Source organism: Nicotiana tabacum, chromosome 1 (genome assembly GCF_000715075.1).
Source record: "Nicotiana tabacum cultivar K326 chromosome 1, ASM71507v2, whole genome shotgun sequence".
Taxonomy (NCBI): domain Eukaryota; kingdom Viridiplantae; phylum Streptophyta; class Magnoliopsida; order Solanales; family Solanaceae; genus Nicotiana; species Nicotiana tabacum.
The window spans coordinates 127,279,744-127,287,009 of record NC_134080.1 but is presented as its reverse complement, the minus strand read 5'-3'; the positions used below and the strand labels follow the sequence as shown (position 1 = coordinate 127,287,009).

Below are 7,266 nucleotides of genomic sequence, written 5' to 3'. Positions count from 1 at the left end.
TTGAAAAGATCCATACAGACGAAAATGGATCAGACATGTTGACCAAGACTTTACCGAAAGGGAAGTTTGAGTTCTGTAGAGAAGCTGCAGGGATAGTGGATCCACCATTTAGTTGGAAGGGGGAGAATTGTTAGTTTTTCCAACAATTATGGTGATGTATGGGAGAGGTAAGCAATGATGCAACTCTCCTTAGTGAGATAAGCAATGATGCAATGAGTGGTAGGTGAGATGGGAATATTGCAAATTGATCCTTCTTGGTAGGTGAGATTTGCACTTTTGGTCCCTATCTCAAAACTATAAATACCCCCTTCCATTTCATTGTATAACACACCAAAAAAATATATCAAAACTCAAGAAGAAAGAGTTTGAGAGGGAGAGAGATATAGTTCCTTTAGGAATGTTTCCTAACAGGGGAGTGACAAAATAGTGAGTAGAAATACTAGTTGTGTATTTTTCGGGAAACACTTTTGTGTGCGCCACTATTTTGGGTAGAGCTCAGGAATTGTTGTACCTCCAAATTATTGGGGAAGTCTCTCTTTGTATGCCTGCTAAATGTTTTAGTGGAAGTTGGTGTCGGATTTGTGGACGTAGCCTAAACGTTTTAGGTGAACCACGTTAAATATTGTGTCATTTATTTTTTGTTTCGTTGATCATTTATTTTATTCCACTGTGCAGTAGTGTTTAGTGCCACCGGGTCCTAACAATTTCGAGAGCAGCATTTGGAAAAGGAGTCAAGGACCATGAAGCACTTGTACCTATACTATATCAACTTCTAAATTGGCATCAGCATTCAACATTGCAGATCTGTATCTTTCCATAAAGTTGTTGCAAAGAATGAGTGGACTAAGGGTCAAATAGGAGAAGTGCCATAATGAACTAGATCGGATTCTTGAAGACATTATCGTCGATTCGACCATATAGCAGCAAGGAATGATGCCACAGCCACCAAGATTGATGATGATGACGAACTGGTGGATGTCCTTTTAGAAATTCAGAAGACTGAAAATCAACTAACTAGCAACAACATTAAAGCGGTGATTTGTTTTAGATCTACTACCTCTGTTTCATATTCTGTCTTTTAAGGTTCTTGGAAGAAAGACATTTAATAATCTTAACTATCTCTTATTTGTATCTTAAACATCTCACTTAATTAACACATACTTTATCTAATAGTAAGGTGAATCTGCAAAAATGCTTCTTGTAAATTATAATGACACAATATGTTCATGTTAGGACATGTTTGACGGGGGAGCGAGACATCAGCAACAACAATGGACTGGGCAATGTCAGAAATATTAAACAATCCTAGTGTCCTAGAAAGAGGTCAAGAAGAGGTCCATCATCAAAGGTTATGTGAATGAAACATAATTTGATGAATTGAAATACCTAAGGTCCATCATCTAAGGTTACACCCGCCAGCCCCTCTATCAGTCAGTTGGTAGACTGAGCAGCGAAACATGTGAGAATGATGGTTATGAAATACCAGCCAAAACACAACTATGATTGGGCAACTGGAAGGGATCCAAGAAATTGGGAGGATGCAAAATGCTTTAAACCAGAGAGATTTCTCGATAAGTCGATTGACTTTATAACTTTGAGTCGATTGAAAAAGGATTATATATGTCATTTTGGTGTAGCAAATATTGAGCTTCCTCTTGCCCTTTTCTTTTACCATTTTGATTGGAAGCTTCCTTATGGCATGAAACATGATACTGTCTTTGTCCACAAACTATTGTAGCTTTCATAATAGAGATAGACTTTTCGTTTTCTCTTTCCCTGTTCTCATTTTCACTGATATAAATTTGATTGTTAAATACATATTTTGACCCATAAAACTGATGTGGTTTTTCTAACAATTTAATAGGCTTAATAAATTGGATTAAATGCAATAGCCCATCTTAATACAAGTTAAACGACCCATATTCACAAACGGATAATAATAATTCATGATTTTACATACATATCTTTCCCAATTAAATTGTCTATACAATCAGTTTTCAAAGAATAACAAGATTGATAAAATTTGTCCTAAAATCTACGTGGTTATAAAGTTTCAAAAGACCGTTCAAAGTGAGAGTTGGGACCTTGTATCTTAAAGGTGTGAGCTTCTTGTGTTTTTTTATTCTTTCTTGGAAGAGAGAGAGAGTATCAACTACTATTATTATTATTGGGATCGTAACTGATTTCCAACCATTGTAACTTCACCTTACATTTCCCATGTGTGGAATTCCAATCTTGCTATAGTTCCTTCCGTCTTTGATTTTATCGTTCCTCAATAATCTCTCGTTTTTATCTTGTATTCTTATTTACCAAGGTTATAAGAAGAAAGAAATTTTTTAGTTTTTATCACGGTCTGTAAATTCTGGAGTAAGAAGGGAAAAAGTTGCTCGTCCCAAGTCTAACACTCCATTGGGTCAACCTCAATTTGGATAACCATATGGCAACTTATCACATCAAATAAATAAATAAACCAATAAACGAACAAATAATAAATAAATAAACCCAAAAAGAAAAATCATATCTCTCTAGCTTCAAGTCCATTGAGGCATGAGTTCACACAAAATTCTAAAAACAAACTCCCTAGGGAAAGGGCAACGAAATATGACCACAAAGTGTCATTCTCCACTTTTTATTCTATCAGAATAACATGGATCCAAGAGACAAGACACAAAAGACAAAAACGTACGTGAGTTTACAGGAATTGTGTGAGAGTCCCCAATTTTTGTAATGTACTAAATTGGGGACAAATGAGGTGTTTCCCTTTTCTCCATAGTGTATGTACTTGCATAGGGCTGCGTTTTATAATATACTCCTCTCTATCCACATGATATGCCTTTTAACGTTGTTTACGCTAGTGTTTAAATATGGATTTGGTTAAACGTGAAAAAAAAGTTTTAAAATTGTGTTAAAACATAGTTTTTGGAAGTTGAAGTTATGTTTGAACATGTATTATACTTGGAAAAAAATTGAATTTTTGTGAGTTAAAGAAAACTTTCACCCAAAAACTGGCCCAAACTAGTTTTTGGAACTTGATTTTTTTTTTCAATTTTTTTTTTAAAATAATGAAATTCTATGAACAAATAATATTTTTTAAAAATTTAAAAAAAGAAGCCAAAATCTATGTCCAAATGGGAGCTACATCTCTTAAAAACTATACTCCATTTTAGGGGTGCACATCGACCGGGTTAGTACGGTTTTTTTCAAAAACCAAACCAAACCAAACCAACTATATTAGTTTTGTAGCGACTCGATCGGTCGTTTTGTGTAATTGCGCCCTGTTACCCATTTTTATGCTTCACACAAGTGTGTTTATAATTTTATGACTTGGGGGGTTGGTTAGTTTCGTTCCGGAAAGCTTTTGGGTTGACTTGGACCCTTTGATACTTGACTTAGAAGTTTAAATTAGAAATGTAGACCACACTTTGATATTAGTGAAAACGACCCCGGAACTGTATTTTGATGGCTCTAATAACTTCGTATCGTGATTTCGGACTTGGGCGACGCCCGAAATTAATTTTGAAAGTCCGTAGGTTGAATCCACACTTATCAAAGGTGTCAGTGGGGGCTCAGATGTCGCAATTGCGACTTCCCCCTTCGCATTTGCAAAGACAACATGATTTTAGCTTGGTTCGCATTTGCGAACAAATCTTCGCTTTTGCGATGATGGCCATTTCGCAATTGCAAGGATGCATGAGGTTGTTAGGGTTCACAAATGCGAGCTTTGGTCCGCAATTATGAGAGTTCGCACTGTGTCGCAAATAAGACATCTGCAGCTGGTACAAAGGGCTGGGAGATGGGATTTTTAAAAATATTCTCTTATTTTTTAACCCTAGACTCGGTACGAGGAGATTTGGAGAGGGGATTTTCACCTACAACTTTGGGTAAGTGATTCTAATCTATTTCTAATCATATTCCATCAATAGATCTTAGATTTTAACATCAAAATCATGTGAATCAAAGTAAAAATTCGTGAAACAATGTTAAGCTTTTTCAAAAATATGAAATTGCGTTTTGAGAGTCGATTTGGATTCTGATTTTGAAACTAATCACATATATGAACTCCTGGATCATGGGTAGTCGGAATCTACCATTGGACCCGGGTTTTTATCGGCGATCCCCGGATTGACTTTTGTTGACTTTTTAGGAAAAGTGTAAAGATCTTAGCTTTATCTATTGTAATTAATTTCCCTAGCATTGTTTGATGATATTAAGTCAATTTTGGTTAGATTTGAGCTGCGTGGAGGTGAATTTTAGGGGAAAAGCTATTTTCGAGGGTTGAATTGGCCTAGTTAGAGTAAGTATATTGCCTAACTTTGTGTGGGGAAACGACCCCTTTGAATTTGTATTGATTGATTCGTTTGTGCTATGTGAAAGCCGTGTACGCAAGGTGACGAGTGGGTACACGGGTTGTATATGAAATTTGGCCGGTTTAGGCTACTTAGACTCTTTCCATGCTTTAATTGAATTATTATATCATGTTCTATTTTATCATAGTAGATCTATTCTTACTTGTATTAATCTATCCCTATATGCCTTAAATGATTTCGCTAATACTTGTTCTACACCCTGATTGATAAATTGCTCTCATGTATTAGTTGAACTTGTTGCCTCTTTCATTGTTATACATTATCTTTTTCATTGTGAGTTAGTCTTATCTAATATCGTGGTTATACATTATCTCTCTCGTTGTTGAGTTATTTGGTGTTGAAGTTGTAAAAGCTGTTAACACGTTGAGGCAAAATTGTTGTTGTTGAGACATCTTTCTTATTGAGCATTTCACATTCATTGTTGTTGTTGTTGCTATTGAACGACTAGACCATTCATTTTGAGCATTTGTACTTTGCTCGGTAGTTTGAGGACATGAGTATCTTCGCATGATGTATTATGAATTGTGTGAATTGGCGGTTTGGTTTTCAGGTTGTTCGGAATCGATTTGGAAGAACGAACTTCATGATTGAAACTTTAAGTTGGAAGAGTTGACCAAGTTGGACTTTTTAGCAAATTACTTCGGATTGGAGTTTTGATGGTTGTGTTAGGTGCGGATGGTGATTTTGGATTCGGGCATATGCCTGAATTTGAAATTGGATATTTCTAGAAGGATTCAACACTAATTGGCAAAAATTGGAATTTGAAGGTTTGGAAAAGTTCATTAAGTTAGATTTGAGGTGCAATTTGTCGTTTCAATATTGTTATGTGTAATTTGAGGCCTCGAGTAGGTTCGTGTTATTTTATGGAACATGTTGGTATGTTCGGACGGGGTCCCGAGGGGCTCGAGTGAGTTACAGATAGGTTTGAGTTGTGTCGCGCTCGTTTCTTATGTTTCGTTGTCGTTTCTTCAAGCATAATGATCGGTTCCAAACCTATACTACTATTGAGTAGCAAGGATGGTCAATGCAGTTTTATCGGGATCGAATCCACAGGGAGTCAATTAGTTTGGAGTTAGGTTTATATCCGAGTAGAGATGCGGGGTTTGCTCTAAATTGCACTTCCACGAATGGTTGGTTTGTTTTCTACTTCTACTTCTATTCTATAGCATACATTTTTTGAAACTAAGTAATTTGAAACTAAGTACAATATTTTTGTTGGTTGTTCTCAAAGATTTAAAGGGACTAGGGTAGTGACTTCCACCTAGGTGGATACCTAACAGGTAGCAAGAATCTAGGGAAATCATGTGATTAATTGGGGTCTTAGTATAGTTATCACACTGGGGTACTCAGTCTATACCTCTCGGTAGTTTGAGTGATTTTGCCCAATTTGGCTTTCTCAAGTCCAAATGGGTATTCATGCAATTCAAGTGAATATAGCTCAAGTTGGGTATTACTATCTCTAGGTTTAACATTTTAACTAGGGCTATCAATTTCTTGAGTTCACCCCAATTCCTTGTTAGCCTAATTTTTCTAGAATTAGTCCCACTTTCTCAAGTAGAAACTAAGTCATAAAGGCATGGATTAGTGTCTGCAACCACCAATTCCTTAGTTCCGGCAAGAACTAGGCTAAATACTACTAACCCATACACATTCAAGACCTAAAATTCAAGACTCATTAAATACCCATACTAGGGTTAGGTCACAACCCTAGCTATGAGTTTAGCTACTCATGAAAATAGTAGAAATCAAAGATAAAGAGAAGATAAAATCCATAATGCTAAATTAAAAGATGAAAATCTAAAGTTATAAGGTAAATCTTGTACAAAATTGCCCAAATAGGAAAAACAAGCCGTCTCACGTGTTCAGCAAAACATAACTTGACCTAAAAATGTGAAAAAGATCTATATATACTAGGCTGAAATTTCTGGACAAAAATGCCCCTGCGGAGGTTTCTCGACCGCGTAATTCTGACCGTGGCTGCGATTTTGTTTTCGCGGCTGCATAATATTGAGCGTGGTCTGCGTTTCTTCACATCTGAGATTGGGCTGGAACTTGTTTCGCGGAGTGTGTAATTGTCACCGCGTCTGCGTGAGAGCCTTCCGCGACCTTATAATTGTGATGCGGTCCGCTCTTAACATTTTCGTCCTTTTTGTGAGCTCTCTGAATCTAAGCACATGCGGTTAGGGAAATACCAATCGCGGCCGCGGTAGTATTTTCCCATCCGCCAATTTCCAGCGCGGTCCGCGTCCATGTCTGTGCCCAAAATCCACCTCTCTGATTCTCCCTTTCGCGGTCCGCAAATTCATGACCGCGTCCGCGGTGACACTTTCGCAGCCGCACTTTTCTGTCGCGGTCCGCGTTCTACAGTCTTGCCTAGCCTTGGTCTTTGTTAAGGTTTTGACTCCTTTATGAGTTGATCATGGCCACTTTGGCTCATTCTGACCAATCCCTGCAAGCAAGCATATTATGTTAGTTTTCAGGAATACCTTTACGCATTTTAAGCCCAAAACACAAGTAAAAAGAGAGCAAATAATGGTTAAAATCCCCACTTATCAATTCCCCCAAACTTAAGCATTTGCTTGTCCTCAAGCAAATAAGGTAATTCCAACCTCTACTAAAACAAAACAAAAGGAAATTTCAGCTGCCCTAATGTGAATCAAACATGCATTAATTGGGACTAAAAATTACCCTTAACACAAATGAATTATCAACAACACACAACCTTTTGAGTACTATAGTTCTAGTGTGATGCAAGAGCATCAAGAGTTGACTTAACTCACCAAGGAAATTCGCTCTACTACGTAGGTCATTGTGGAACCCAAAATCTTCCTCCTCTACTCTCCATTAGCAAATATCACTTTAGATTGTAGCACTTAAAACAAGGATTGTGGAGAAGTAC

The 7,266-nt window shown here is 37.0% G+C and overlaps 1 long non-coding RNA gene across 1 annotated transcript; it reads left to right on the top strand.

Moving 5' to 3' along the window:
- Nucleotides 1-333: 333 nt before the first annotated feature.
- LOC142181109 (uncharacterized) lies at nt 334-1,814 on the top strand. Its single transcript, XR_012709410.1, has 2 exons — nt 334-1,034; nt 1,234-1,814. It is a non-coding gene; the product is annotated as an uncharacterized LOC142181109 (long non-coding RNA).
- Nucleotides 1,815-7,266: the final 5,452 nt, after the last annotated feature.